General features: G+C 36.9%; 1 long non-coding RNA gene across 1 annotated transcript; it reads right to left on the bottom strand.

Moving 5' to 3' along the window:
• Positions 1-389: 389 nt before the first annotated feature.
• On the bottom strand, positions 390-15,244 carry LOC122237692. The gene is made up of 3 exons (XR_006216296.1): positions 15,181-15,244; positions 7,694-7,812; positions 390-664 (listed from the first exon to the last, which is right to left on the bottom strand). It is a non-coding gene; the product is annotated as an uncharacterized LOC122237692 (long non-coding RNA).
• Between the last annotated feature and the right edge of the window lie 791 nt (positions 15,245-16,035).

The raw sequence follows: 16,035 nt of genomic DNA, 5'->3' as shown, positions 1-16,035 counted from the left end.
CATTTAAAAGCATTGTAACATACATAAAAGCAGAAGAAGAATTTGCCCAACTGCCATCTTCCACAGATAATCACTGGTATTTTTTTTTTAGTGATTTTCTTACTAGCATTCAGTGTATGTATATTTTTAGAGAAAACTTTGATACTGCTCTATGTACAATTTTAGATTTTTTTCATTCAATATATACAATTACCTCATGTTATTACAAAATCATTATTAGCCATAAAATTTTTAATTCTGCATAATATTCCACCAAATGTATCAAGTGTCAATCAAAAATTGTAAAGAGGCAATAATTGAGCAAAAAATGTTTATTCAAGATCAAAGAATTGCAATCTTGGGAAGATTTGGGCAGCAAAACGATCAGTATGCCACCAGGGAACAGAAGTCAGAAGTTTTAAAACAAATAAGGAACCTTTTATAGACGTTGCTTACAAAGATTTTTGATTGGTAATGGTGTCTCAAAGCTAATCTTGGCTGAACATAATTGGTTCCTAAGGCTAACATTAAGCAAAAGTCTCTTACCAGAGCAAGTTGCACGTGTTCTTGTAGGATCCTTGGAATTTTTGTGACTTGGCCCAGTTCAGAAGTTCCTGGTTCCAACTGGTGAAGACATACATAATGTCCATCTCCTTAATGGCCTCCCAGCTCCATTTGATTCCACCTTTCACAAAAACAACATAGTTAAGGAGTTACCTACAGGTGAATGTTCCGTTTTCTTTTTCCATTTTAGTTACAAGGTACTATTATAATTAACAGTATTTATGTTTTATAGGTTTCCCATCCCCCATATTCTGTCTTCTTTTTCCTTGGGATAAATTATTTAATTGAATTGTGATATTATAGGACATAAACATTTTTAAGGCTTTGCCAAGTTGGAAAAAGGCAATCTCAGAACTATGATTCTACTACAAAAGACATCCAGCAAATCCTCCCCGGGTTTTGGCTGTCCTGCTTGCTTTTCAGATTCACTACAGATAGAGTGGAGTCTGTTTATTTTATCGATGCCATCAAGAGGCATTCAGGCGGTCTGATAATACGTTTTTAATTTTATTGAGATTATTGTCAATGGATACGCAGTTGAAAGAAATAGTAGAGAGAGATTTCCTATACGCTTAAGCTAGTTTTCCCCAGGGGTAACATCTTGCAAAAGTATGGTACAATTCTCATACTGATAATACTCTGTGAAACCTTGAATTCTGTTAATAATCTAATTCCTAACAAGAGGTCCTGCATTATCATGCGGCAGGAGAGCCAAAGTCAGCATGTCCTTCTTCTGCCCACCCCCTCCCTGGAATGTACACTGTTCACCCCAAATCTGGCTATGAGCTCCTAATACACAGAAAATTACCAACAAGCCCTCCCTAACACAGCATTCACTGGTTTGAAGGGGAAGATGTGGCCAACTCTAGAAACTGGAAAGCATAATTATCCATTTATCTGTCTCTCCACCACCCCTGAAGGCAGTTATCATGTGACCTTCAGGAAGTACTGTAATTCTGCTGAGACGTAAGACTGAACCATCAGCAGCAAATATACTCAGGTGCAAATATGGTCACCAGGAGGGCTTGCATCCAGGATAGGAAATTACTGCTAAAGTAATTAAACAGGGAGGCCATTAGACTGGGTGGCTCTAATGTCTTGGTACCTTTCCTAAGCAAACCAAACCCTAAGTCAGAGTCAGTGCACTCGAATCAAGAAAGTGAAACTAAGGAACAACCCACCACAGCCAACTAAGCTTTTCCAAATAAGACAACCACTAAAGCTATAACCAATGAAACAATGCCCTTGTTTTGCTTCTTTACTTTCTCTATAAAATCCTCTCCCCTCGCTGTCTATGCAGCACTACTAACCACTTTCAGTTTGACACTACTCAATTTCAACTGATGCATGTTCAGATAAACTACTGAAATGTTCTATTTAGCCTCAGTTTATTTTTTAAAACATCCGAAAGGCTTGCAACAGGTTGCACCAAGTATCTACCCTTTAGGCTCCTCTGGGCAATTTCCCATCAGACACACCTTCCCCAGGTTATGACACCAGCAAAATCCCTTCCCCCGCCCTGCGCACGCAGGACCCTGTTACCACATATGTGGTACTACATTTCAGGGCCACAGGTAAGTGAGGCCACACAGAACACAGAACAGCATGAGCCAAAGGGTAATCCTAGCTTTACCCCAGGATTTTCAAATGTACTGTAAATACATCTAAATGCATTGTTACACCTAGTTAAATTTATTATTACTATAATTACATGGTAAATTTAAGGTGTTACTTTTAAGACTTGTAGACTTCACGAAATACCTTAGCTATTCCAACATGCTTGATGTTGGAAAATTTGAGAGCTAGAGACAAGACCAGTAATATCAGAGAATTATGTATCTCCCATTCAGCACATCCTTGTCTTAGTGTCCACATCCTTTCTACCACTCATAATCTTAGTGGAATAAATGGCAAACACCTGCTGCAAGCAACCTCAGCATCCCTCACAAAATTAAACAAGTGGCTATCAGAGAATCAGAATACACCTCAAGTATGCTAGGCTTTCTGATGGAATTTTATTTTGCCCATCTCCCCATTGCCATCAAATTTGTCACATTTCTGTTAGTCATTTAGCATATGGACCAGTAATAATGCTGCCTCGCTCACGAGAAGCACAAATTTTAAATTAGTAGTGTGGTCAGATTTGGTAGAGTAATTTTCTTTGAATGATATGTCCTCCTCACAATGAAAGTAGCAGTTTCTGGAAGTGCCAAATAACCTGTGAATTCAGTTAGTTTGGAAAAAAAAGTGGCCATAAAACTATTACAGTTGATAAGAATTCCAAACTACACACACACTAAGCTCATAAATTATCAGATGTCATGACGCTTCTTCTATTCATATGACCTCTATCAGGTCCTATCACTCCAGATAACAAATCTGGGTGCTACCTAAAAGTTTTAAAAATGAGTTGCTGTTGTTGCTGCTGTTGTTATGGTAGTGGTGAAACAGTTTCATATGATTTTTGATTGATTCTTTCCTCAAGATGCTCCATCATATATCCTCTTCGGTGCAACAACAAAACACACAGGCAAAAGAGAAAGAACAAGTTTTCCATAAGAAGTACTCCCATGGTTATCAGTATTCTATGAATACTTTTTTTTTTCTTCAGAATGATGTCTCTTATTTTTCAGCCTTTACTTTTATATTGTTTTATTGACATGAAAAGCCCAACTCATATTGGTTTTAGTGCATCAAGAGAGTCATTTTATATACAGACCACTGAGGTGTCTTGCTGTTAAAATCACTGGATTGCAGAAACTGTACAAACTGATGCAGAACATTGGAAGAATATGGCTGGCTTTATTTTCGAAGCTAACCGATACCAGGAATAGAGGAAAGTGTATGAGCACTTGGACATACAGGAAAACGGATGATACTTACAATCCAGACATTTTCACATAACAGTAAGGTCTCTCAAAATATGATCTCAACCTATGTGTCACTTCTCGTCAGCAACTACCACACCCTCAGTTTCTAAGAATTGTTTTCCTGTCTATGCTTCAGCTACTGCACCTATTATTCCCTTTATTTGAAATGTTCTTTCCCTCATGTTTAGGTAACTCTATTCATTTAGTCAGTCATAGCTGATAATCCTGGAAAAACCAACCACAACCAATGCTGCTAGGAGAAAAGAGCTGCGTAGTATTAGAGGGGAGAACACCACAACTGTTTCTGCGGGGTGAGAGATAAAAAGCAGGGTTAATTGTATTTATCCAAGAACCAAACTTAGTTGCACAAACACACAATGCGTTTAGGAAAAGTTCAGTGCAGGGTTTGTCTACCAAGGTTACACTATGTGGTGCAATGATAAAATGGATGAAAGGAAGTAGACTTAAGCCATGGAAGACGAATGAAAAAAAATCTAATTATCAGGTTAATTAATCTTTTAAAGGACTATGGAAGATTTAAAGTGAGAAGACTAAAGATAAATTTTAAAATTCTTGCAAATACAAATCCAATTTTGGAGGAAAGTATCTTTAAGGAATTATTAATATTCAAACTAGTTTTAATTATTTATAAAAGTTAACTGTATCTTCAGGAATATAGTATAATATTGTATTGTATAGACATTTCCCTTTGGATTTGTGAACAGATGTGTATGTATAAATTATAAAACTAAGATGTTACTTTTAAGACCTTAAAATTTTATAAATTATCATGTATATAATACAATATCATCTCATATATGTACATATACATATATACAGTTCACACACACACATACACACCTCTTCTACTTAATTATTTGCCTTCTGGCTTTCAGTGCTAAGGAAAAACTGATGTTTATGCTTATATGGTACATGCATGATCTGGCAAGTAGTTAAAAGCTCTCTTTCTGGAGACAAATCTGGTTTATTTCACTACTCTATCTTACCAGTTTCCTATAGCTATGGCCACAAATTACTACAACATTCTAACCAGAAAACAACGTTTCCCACACACACACACAGTTCTGAAGACCATAAGTACAAAATGACTATCACTGGGCTGAAATCAATGTGTTGACAGGGCTACGCTCCCTGGGGACATTCTAAGGGAGACTCTGTTCCTTGCATCTTCCAGTTTCCAGGGGCTGCTAGCATTCCTTGACCTGGGCCACATAGCTCCAATCTCTGCTTCTGTGTGTGTGTGTGTGTAAACTATCAATCTGCCTTCCTCTTATAAGGATACATGTGATTGCACTTGTATAATCAAGGATAATCTCCATGTCAACATCCTTAACTTAATTACATCTCCAAAGACCCTTCTTTTTTGCCATTTAAAGTAGCATCCACAGATTCCAGGGATTGAGAGGTGGGTATCTTTTGCAGGGGTGCTTTTCAGCCCACCACATCCACTAGCCACCTTAGTCACCTTTGGTTAGCTACTCAAACTCTCTAAATCTTGGTGTCTTTCTCTGTAGAGTGACAAAAATAAAAGTATTTATAGTGATGACTAATAAAATAATATAAAGCAATAAGTGCAATTCTTGACACGATAAATATCAATAAATGTTGCCTATTATTGTCATTATTTCTATGTTTCATTGCTTTTTTTTCATTAATATCTTAAAAATGTGTTAGCTCTCCACTATGGGGAGGATATTCCATTATTCCTAGTCCATTTTCTTGACAAGACATGAGTCTTCCCCTATTTGCCTGGCCATTCCCTTGGTTTGCTACACTCTGCTCAGACCCCACTGCTTCCATTGGTAACATCAGGTCTCAGACTGTCAAAATAGAATGTTAATAGGAAGCTACTTTTTTTATTTTTAATATTTATTTATTTTTGAGAGAGAATGCAGGTGGGGGAGGGGCAAAGAGAGAGGACGGTGGACTATCCCAAGCGGGCTCTGCACTGACAGCACAGAGCCTGATGTCTGGCTCCAACTCACCAACTATGAAATCATGACCTGAGCCATCTGACACTTAAGGGACTGAGCCAACCAGGCGTCCCCAACAGGAAGCCATTTTTAACATGAGTTTTAGTTAATGAATGCACAAATTAGTTCAAGATTTGCATCCAGTACCAAAGATAATTACCTGAAATCCCACCTCATCAGAAGAAGTTAAACTAAATTGAAGTTTATTCTACAAGATTGTCGTGGTTTTTTTTAATGTTTTTTTTAATTTTTTTTTTTTATTTTTGAGAGACAGAGTGTGTGAGCAGGGGCAAGGCACAGAGAGAGGGAGACATAAGATGTGAAGTGGGCTCTACACTGACAGCAATGAGACCATACAGGGTTCAAACTCACAAACCATGAGATCATGACCTAAGCTGAAGTCAGACCCTCAACCAACTGAGCCACCCAGGTGCCCTGATTATTATGTTTTATAAGGGATGTGTGTGGTGTGTGTGTGTGTGTGTGTGTGTGTGTGTGTATTCATATATATTTAGTTTATTTCTGTTTTGAGTTTAACAATAAATGCTTATTTTGTAAGAGGAAAAATACAAAATAGTAGGAAATATGCATTATCAAAGAGTTAATCCTAAAAGGTTTCTATGAAAGTAGTTGTCCTGAAAGAGTTTTTAATCTTCCTGCATCTCTACATAAAACCCAACCCCATTCTAGGGTGCCTGGGTGGCTCAGTTGGTTAAGCATCTGACCTTGATATAGGCTCAGGTCTTGATCTGACAGTCGTGGAATCTAGCCCTGCATCAGGCTCCATGCTGAGTGTGGAGCCAGCTTGGGATTCTCTTTCTCCCTCCCTCTCTGCCCCTCCCCTGCTTGCGCTCTTGCTCTCAAAATAAATAAGTAAACATTTAAAAAACACAACCCCATTCTAGGACCCCGCCCCCTGTCATTCAACTTATGTCATTCTTGTCTTTCAAGTATGCAGTATAATCTGTAAATTGATATTTCTTTGCATAATTATTTGCTTTTCTCACTAAACGGTAGGATCCATGAAACTTCAGAGTGCATTTGTTTTGTTTGTTGTTATAACCTCAGTTCTTAGTTAATAGCAAGCACTAAATACTTCTGAACAAAACTGATTTCATAGCCTCCATCCTCTGTTCTATTCTTCCTTTATTCAATTGTCAGTAAAATTAAACTATCAATTTGTATGCAGAATAGATACTGGGTAACTTACAGAGAAATTTTAATACTTGTATAATGAATATGTAGATAATGAATTTGACCCTATAGTTGATTTTTTCATTTATTTTTACCACATAAATGATAATTAATTTTAAGCATTTACATATTTAAACTACTTTACAAAATTAAACACCACATTTTTTCTAGATCATACATCAAATATTTTCTGAAGAGATAATTTACGGCCAATACAATTTTAAGAAGCAAAAGACAGAGCTGTTTTTTCTAAAATGTATTTTATTAATATTCCACAACAGAAAAAAAAGTGATGTTCATCTGTTAAGAGCAACACATTAAGCCTCATTACTAAATAAGTCATTTTAGTCACTATCCTTAATCATTTAGGGGGCGGGAGGGCTGATTTAAATTCATCCTAGTAATTAAGAATACTATTTTACTTTAACAGATTTTTTCATTACATACTTTTGAAGAAGAAAAAGCCTTTTAAATTTCTACTGATGAAAAGAACACCTATTAAATGTTTCATTATTTTGTATATAAGAAAGTCTGCAAGCGATAGGAAGTTAAGCAGATTCACTGAACTATAAAAGGGAAACAAATCACTATGGTTAGAATGCTCCAGTTCTTAAAAATAGGAGAAAGTGAAATTCATGCTTTGGTTAACAATCTCATAATATGGAGAATTTACCTTTACAATTACATGAATGCAAAATAAATTGTCTAAATGTGTGCATATTGTGATACATGTGGGGTTATACCTAGATAAAAGTAATTTTGCTTTGATTTTCAACGGGTCTTCTCCAATAGCAATGACATTTGAATCATTATTTCTTATTTAAGAACTACATATGTAAGAAAATACATTTCTCCAGAAGATGACCGTGTGTGTGTGTGTGTGTGTGTGTGTGTGTGTGTGTGTGTGTATGTGTGTATGCACGTGCACACGCAAGTGCAAACACACAATCTAGAGAACTGTTTTTGAGGAAAAAATCAATTCATGAAAGCATATTTTAAGACACTGCGTTTCTTCAGAGCGTTTCCTAAGGTGAAATTCCGATTGATTACACACATATTTCATTTTATAGGAGAATGTAGGAACTCTGATACCTGGTGAAGGAAGAGTACGAGAGCAGCTGCTGTGTTTGGGGGGAGATAAGAAATCGTAGTGACTGCCTGGCAAGGTCACCAGATATACATGTCATTAGACAACAGAGACTGATCTTCATCTGCAACAAAACAGAAAGATGAGTTTATAAACTACAAGGGTAATAGAAATTTGATGAGTGAAACTGTCATTTTTATTACATAAATGCAAATTGTTACTTCAGAACACAAAATACATTAACAGCTGAATTATTTAAATAAAATGTCAGAAATCCTATGCAGCACAACTTCTTCAGAAATGCAAAAATTGTAATATTAGTTTAAAACGTGACACTGGTGTTGAAACAGATGTTAGGGAAGTACAGATTAAAATTTTATTTAAAATTATCTTAATATAACATTTAAATAACTTATATGTAAGATGAAGGCACTGTATGTATCAAAAATCAAATTATATATTAAATTGTAAAAGGTCTCCAAAAGTTTTTTTTTTAAGTTTATTTGTTTATTTTAAGAGAGAAAGAGCATGGGTAGGGAGGGCAGAGAGAGAGGGAGGCAGAGAGAGAAAACCAGGTAGGCTCCACACTATCGGTGCAGCCCTACATGGGGCTCAGTCCCACGAACCATGACAGCATGACTTGAGCTGAAAACAAGTGTCGGCCGTTCAACCAACTAAGCCACCCAGGTATCCAGGGTCTCTGAAAATTTTAACGAGGAATAGATTTTACTTGCTTACAAAATGGATGAAATGTGTCTCATTAAAAATTTTTAAATAAGTGATCTTATATCAATCATCTTAAACTAAATTTCTCTCTATAATCTTTTTCCATGGATGATACTCAGAAATATGAAAACATTCTAATGCTGAAAGAGGACATATTATATTATTCTTCCAGGATGTACCAGGGCACCAGGAGGAACTGGAGTATATCTTAGGACAAAGCCAGGGAAGGCATAAAGAACAGTGCACAGACTTGGTGATTAAACCTCTGATGCGGTGCACAGACTTGGTGATTAAACCTCTGATGCGGTACCTACTTTCTGATGCTACTATTTTTTAGTCGTAGTTTTAACTTGTAACCTCCAAGGAAAAATTATTTTTTAATACCATGTCCAATTTTCATTGAATCCTGAATAGTTGGTCATTAATTTCAAGTATATCTAGCATGCTTTATCAAAAGCGCTTTACTAAATTAAAAATGATAGGATTCATTTACCTAAAAATCTCTAGCTGGCAAGCAAACCAACTCAAATATTATCATACATTCCTTACGTCAGCCACCAAGGTACCCCTGTTTTTGCCCTATATTAGAAAAGTAAATGTGCTCAGTATCGAAAAAAATTGCAAACAGACAATAGATATTCCACCTAGTGCATATTACCATGTTTTGCCACACATGGGGAAAGAACAAGAAAAGACATTATAGTATTTAAATCAAAGAGTGGAACCTTCAGTAAAATTTTATATTTTGACAAACATTGTTTTATTGCTACTAGTAATGTAATAGTGTTGTTACTAAAGTTTATCCCTTGATATCTGCAGTTGTTTTATGATAAAAAAACTCAAATTTATTTGCCAAAATATAGGCATAATTTTTCAATTGAATACATTTTACAGATGATACTGATTGATATTTAAATCTAACGTTATTTTGTTTTCCTAGTGATAGTCTCCCTCATTTTTTTTATTTTTTATTTTAAACTTTTTTTAATGTTTTTATTTATTTTCGAGGTAGAGAGAGACAGAGCATGAGCAGGGGAGGGGCAGAGAGAGAGGGAGACACAGAATCTGAAGCAGGCTCCAGGCTCTGAGCTGTCAGCACAGAGCCTGACACAGGGCTTGAACTCAGTCTGTAAGATCATGAACTGAGCCAAAGTCGGACGCTTAATGGACTGAGCCACCCAGGCGCCCCAACAGTCTCCCTCATTTAAAGTCTCAGAATATGGGGGGGGCCTGGGTGGCTCAGTCCGTTAAGTGTCCGACTTCGGCTCAGGTCATGATCTCTCTGCTTGTGAGTTTGAGCCCTGTGCCAAGCTCTGTGCTGACAGCTTGAGCCTGGAGCCTGCTTCAGATTCTGTCTCCATCTCTCGCCCCTCCCCTGCTTACTCTCTGTCTCTGTCTCTGTCTCAAATATAAAAAAATAAAAGAAAAAAAAACATAAAAAAAGTAAAAATAAAATAAACTCACAAAATAGGGGGCGGTGCCTGGGTGGCTCAGTTGGTTGAGCATCAGACTTCTACACAGGTCATGATCTCATGTTTCTTGAGTTCGAGCCCTGGTCTGTCAGCACAGAGCCCACTTCAGATCCTCTGTCTCCGTCTCTCTCTGCCCCCCTACCCAGCCTGCACTCTCTCTCAAAAATGAATAAACATTAAAAAGAAAATTTAAAGTCACAAAAGAGGTTAGTTTTTTTTTCAAATTGGTATAGCTCAACATAAAATTTTTCAGTGTGTTTTGAAATTCCTGTAATTTTCTAAATATAAAAAGGGCTTTTTATTCCTTTATTCACTCATTATTAATTCATTTGACAAGTAAACAGTACACTGAAAGCCCACTCTTGCAGGCCCTCTTCCTCCCTGTGGGAACACAGCAGGGAATACCATTTATTTCATCCTACCAGCCTTTATACGATACACTGTTAGTGGCTAAAAAGCCCAAAACAAAAGCATTCTTTAGTCTCACTTTTCATTTTGATCCCTAGTGTATTTATTTATATAGATTTTTCTCCCGAAATTCTTTCTTTCCTCCACAGATTTGAGAATTAAACACAAAATCATTTTCTCTACACCCTCGGATTGTCATCATGACCAGTAGCATCCATCTGAGACCTCAGAAGGAGGAATATGAAAGCTTTCTGGATCTAGGTGGGAATTTTAATGCTTCATGTTACAATCCCTGTCAATGCTAACCAAGTTTACAATGTAGAGAACTGATACTTGTGGATTACACTTATTATTAAGGAAAAAAAAAAACCCCTTGCTCTTAGTGTCAGAGGGTTTGGCAATGTTTGTCAAAGGTGCGCTTGAAACTGTATCTCTGTATTTGAGGCTAGAGTGAAGCTAGGGCTCTTGATATTACCATAAAGTAATAGTTTTCTGTTTCTATGAGAAAAAAATAAACTTTGTAAATTCTAACTATACTTATTATCATTTTGAGTAAGGGACCATGTATGTCAGCTGCCCAAACAGGCCAGGTCCCGCAGTTTCAGGCAGAATGCCACCACACTTAAGTGAGGATCACTATTCTGTACAACTCCGATTAGCTAAAAGCAACAAAGAAACACAACCCAAAACATAGGTTATGCAGCCAGGCGCCATGGGCTATATGAAGTATGGCTGGTATTTCCACAGGTTGACAAAGCAAAAGTCCTGTCTTGTTAAGAGTAAAATGGATTAAGAACAAATTTGTGAAGAAAGGGTGCATTTGAAAATTTGACTCTATCAGGGGAAAAGCATATATATCATGAACGTTATCTCCACGTACTCAAACAGAGCAGACTTCAAATCAGTCATCTCTGAGGAAATGGCAACAGGCTATAGGGGAGAACTTAAATCTCAAGTAAATCACTTTCTATCTATCAAGGAAACATTAATGTTTGTTGTCTCCAAATTGTGTCCCAATTAATCAGCAGAAAATACTTCAGTTTATTGAGTTCTGGACTAAGTCTGTAGGATTTGACTGGAAGATGTGACTTGTCCGTTTTGGAACAAGTTCCTTAAGGAAACGTTATATAAAATAAATAAGCCATAGGGATGTAATTTACAATGTACAACATAGTGATTATCGTTAATAATACAGCACCATATTGTATATTTGAAAGTTGCTAAGAGATTAGCTCTTAAAAGTTCTCATCACAAGAAAATAAATTTGTAACTATGTGTGGCAATGGATATTAAGTAAACTTAATAAGGTGATCATTTCACAATGTATAAAATTGTATATGTATAAAATAAAATGTATAAAATGTATAAATATAAAAAATATTTAATCATCATGGTGTACACCTGAAACTAATATAATGTTATATGTCACTTATACCTCAATAGAACAAACAAAAAAAACTATAAATAAGAAACGTTATAAGGGGCATTCTCAAATCTAATGTGTTTTCCCCCTTGTTTTTCCCTTGTCACCAGATACATTTGGTGCCACAGTGTAGTGGAAGTGTACAGCAATTGGAATTGGAACATTTCAGCTCATATGTAGTTCTGCCACTTTTTGTTTAATGAAGAATAATACTGATTGATTAGAAATCACACTTATTCAAAAAGGAATAAGGTATTCCTAATGCCATGTGGGTTCCACCGCTCATTTTCCTCATGTTCCAAATCTCCCTGTGTTCTTGTCACTTCACTCACACCACTGGGGTGAGAAGATACCATCTGAGTGTTATGTGGCAGAGGAGACAATGGTTCACTGACCAAAATCATCATGATGACTCCAAATGCCACAATGGATGAATGTGTAACCCATTCTCACATTCCTGGGACTTTGGAATGTTTACTTTGCAGCTCAGGGAAGCCACCCAGTGTGGAATGCCAAGGAAAAGGAAGATGCAAAAGTAAGTTTGCAGTATCTTTGCAAAGCTCAATCCAGGCAAGGTTTTGGGCTTTGCTACCTTTGCAGGGTAAAAGAAGAAGGGCCTGGTAAATATGTGTTTTGTAGACGTGGTTGGTGGTAGAGACAGGGTGACATGAGGGGGGTGTTTAGTTTCCTCGTAATTGAGTATCTCTACTTTTATCAGGCTATTCTCCAGCTGCTGAATTTTTTTTTTTTCTTTCCCTCCAAACACAGAAGCCAGTGTGAAAATCAGCCACTTCCTGTTGTTTTTCCTTCCAAAACTAAGAACTGGCAGGAATCTCTGGCTGGAGTTCCAGCAGTAACCAGATAGTCTAATCACTTCTTTGTGATTCTGCAGCTCCTAGCTATGTGAGTGTGATTAATGAGAGCTGAGATTAACGAACGGTTACCTGCCCTAATGTTCTGGGTCCCATCAACTCAGCTCACACCTCTTCCTGCATACTTCCTCCTTCTCTCCTTCACTCATTTTTCTAGTTGTCCTCTGCACAGACTTTATTTATCAAGGCAGAGAAACAGATCTTAACGTGTTTGATTTCAGGGGGGGAAATGACCCAGGGACCTGCTGCCTTTCCCTGAATATCACACTTAAAGCTGAGATAAAATATCTATTTCTTTGAATCATACAGGAGTTAAACAAATGATGTCTGCCCTCCTTTATTCTCCATGGCTTTATCTTATTTGATTTCCTGAAATCTCAAGTTAGGGCTGTTTTTATTTACATAAGAATTGATTTGATTATCTATAAGTGTCTGTTGCTTGTTACTTCATCCATTAATTAAAAAAAAAGTTGGAATTTAGTTGGTCATGGATGAATTATCCTGGTCCCTTGTGGTCCCTATAGCTTCCCATTTTGCCCATGTTTATCAGAAGTACAGAAAGAAGGGCTAGAACTTGGAAGCCCTCAATTAAGCACTTTCATCTGAGTTATTAAAAGACTATGTTACTTGTATTAATGTAAATTATCACTTATTAACATTACGGAACTATTTTTATGACTTAGAATTCTCTAGTATTTAATCCATAGAATTTTCTATTCTTATATGAAAACTATCACTGATTGTGAACTTACAAATATCATGCTAAGTGCTTTGTAAGATTATCTAATTTAATTCTCATAAATAACCCAGGTGGTTACTCACTATTAGCCCCATTTTACAGATGAGACTGATGAGACTCACAAAGCAGAGATAATTTGCCCCAAGTCAACAGAATTTATGGGAAAGAATCTGAATTAAAATCAAGCTTGAACAACTCTAAAATTGTACACTTTATATGACAGAGTTTAGAAATATGTTTGCTTTTAAAAATTAATTGTGATTTTACTTAAATCTGCAATTAAGTTTTGACCCTGTCTGGAATTTGCAAATGCTATTGTAACTTACTGACTTATAAAAACTGGTAAATCTAAAAAATACATAGGTAAGGCTATAGTGTGAGTGCCTGACATCCCTGAGGCACCCGCTTCACAGACATCCATCTCGAATAAACATATTGCCGGCTGTATAACACAGCTACTAGTAAAACAACTAGATAAGAACCATGCCACTCCACCCACAAAGTGACGCTTTTTAGAAAGCCCTCTGTGACCTAGATAATTGACCACTGAGTGATCCTGCTTTTCCCTTCCTGTGCCCTAATTCTTGTTTTTACGTTTTAAATACACCAGTAAAGAGAAACTCAAAAGACCGTAGGCACCCCACCCTTAACCCCAATAAAGACTGAAGCCCAGGCTCCCTCCCCCTCTCCTCCTTCTCCTCAGTCTTCCTCTCTCTCTACAGCAGCCTCTCTATGTGGTCTCTGAGGTGCCAGGCGTACCCTATAAGACTTGTTAGTAACAAACCGTGTTTTCTCAAAATTCCTGATGGTTGTTGCTGAGGTGCACCTTTAAATCATAAAAAGAACCACAAAAGCCAGTCTAGACACACGAATAGCTCTGAAAGGGGGAAATACTCATGGAAGCTCACCTCAAATAGCAGGGACCTAAGTAAGGATCCCAGGCATTCCCAGCCTTAGACAGACAAACACATAAACAAAGGGTATCAACTTCTTGTATTTCAGCTTCTTTAGCCACAGATTGCCTTCCAAATGATAGCAAAAGTTTTTAAAAAATCAATTTCCTACATCACCAGATGGGCTCAAAATGAAATGAGAGTTAAGACTATTCTTCAATGGTATAATCTTGAGCAACTTTAAGCTAGTTATCTAGACATGGTCTCTGCCTCCTAGAATTTGATGAGACAGTGCAAGAAAATCACTTAGTATAGTGCCTGGAATATGGTGAGTGTTTAACAGAGGGAAAGCATTATTTTGTTTTAAATTTTTTTTCATGTTTATTTATTTTTGAGAGAGAGAGTGACAGAGCATGAGCAGGGGAGGAGCACAGAGAGAGGGAGCACAGAATCCGAAGCAGGCTCCAGGCTCTGAGCTGGCAGCACAGAGCCTGACATGGGGCTCTAACCCACAAACCATGAGACCATGACCTGAGCCGAAGTCGGACGCTCAACCTACTGAGTCACCCAGGCGCCCCAGCATTTTTTATTATCATCTCATTTTTATATTTCTCACAAATTAGGCCAACTTTGATAATTCAATAGAAAAAATTAAAATGTAGCACACTGAAAACTCTTCAAAAACACTATTTTGACAGAGCTATCTTTCTCCCTCCATTCTAAGCTGTTTAAATGGATGACATTTTCAATAGGCAAAAAAAAGTATTTCTTTTACTTTCAAAGCTGGAAATTTCCCAGTTTCAAATATTTCAGAGTTGCTATTACAATTTATTAACAATTTTCACTGCAATATTTTTTTTTCTGTTCTCAGAAAATACCAACTATGGTATTGAGGCAGCCACATAACTTACACAGATATCAAAGAAAGACAGCCCCCACCTCCACCGCCCTTGGCACACCTCAGTGTTCCTTGTTCTTCTGTCCAGATCAAGAACATTATCATGTGAACTCTTGGAGTCTCCCAGATATCCTGGAAGATGAGAAAAAAGAAGAGAGATTGATGTTTGTGATGATAAAACAAGAAATGAAGATGGCTTCATTTCTTAAGACTTAGAACTGAACAGAAAAATTCAGTTGCATGTAATGTTTCCTGAATAAATTTAGATATTCAAGGGTTTGTTTGTATTGTTCTTCCCATAAGTTCCTCTCGCTCTCTCCCACTGATGCACAGATCCGACACGGTCCAAGTGTCCAGAATGCATGTTCAGGTCATTCCTCTATTAGTAATTCATCCATCACCTCCTCCCTCACTCCACACACACAAAGAATGCCAAGGCATCCGAGGTAATCATCTTGTGATTAGGCCAGGGTTAAAATATTAAAGATTTTATATCCTTTAATGTCATGGTGTTCCCTATACAGTGACTTTAGTAGTGCTATGGTTATAATTTTGTTAGGGCCATTTACAGAACTATTATGCACAAATGAAAAGCTCTCACCTCATGAATATCTGCAAAGATGGCAAAGCAACCCTATAAGAAAGGAATCCGAAGGAAGATCATTGAGGGCACATATCTCTTTTATTCTGAATAACTATACTTCAAAGTCAAAACAAGGACCACGGTGAAGAAGATTAGAGAATTCTAATATTTAGATTATTCTAATATTTAGAATATATACTATATTCAAGAGAAATTTCATAACAACATGATTTGGTTTAAAGACCTCCACTTCTTTATTTGCTTCAATCAACTAAGTAGCAACTGAGAGCAAGGAGGAGGTGATGGGGTGGATGATGTGCACTAACTACGCAG

Source organism: Panthera tigris, chromosome B1, assembly GCF_018350195.1.
Source record: "Panthera tigris isolate Pti1 chromosome B1, P.tigris_Pti1_mat1.1, whole genome shotgun sequence".
Lineage (NCBI taxonomy): Eukaryota > Metazoa > Chordata > Mammalia > Carnivora > Felidae > Panthera > Panthera tigris.
This window is presented reverse-complemented; position numbering and strand designations above follow the sequence as displayed.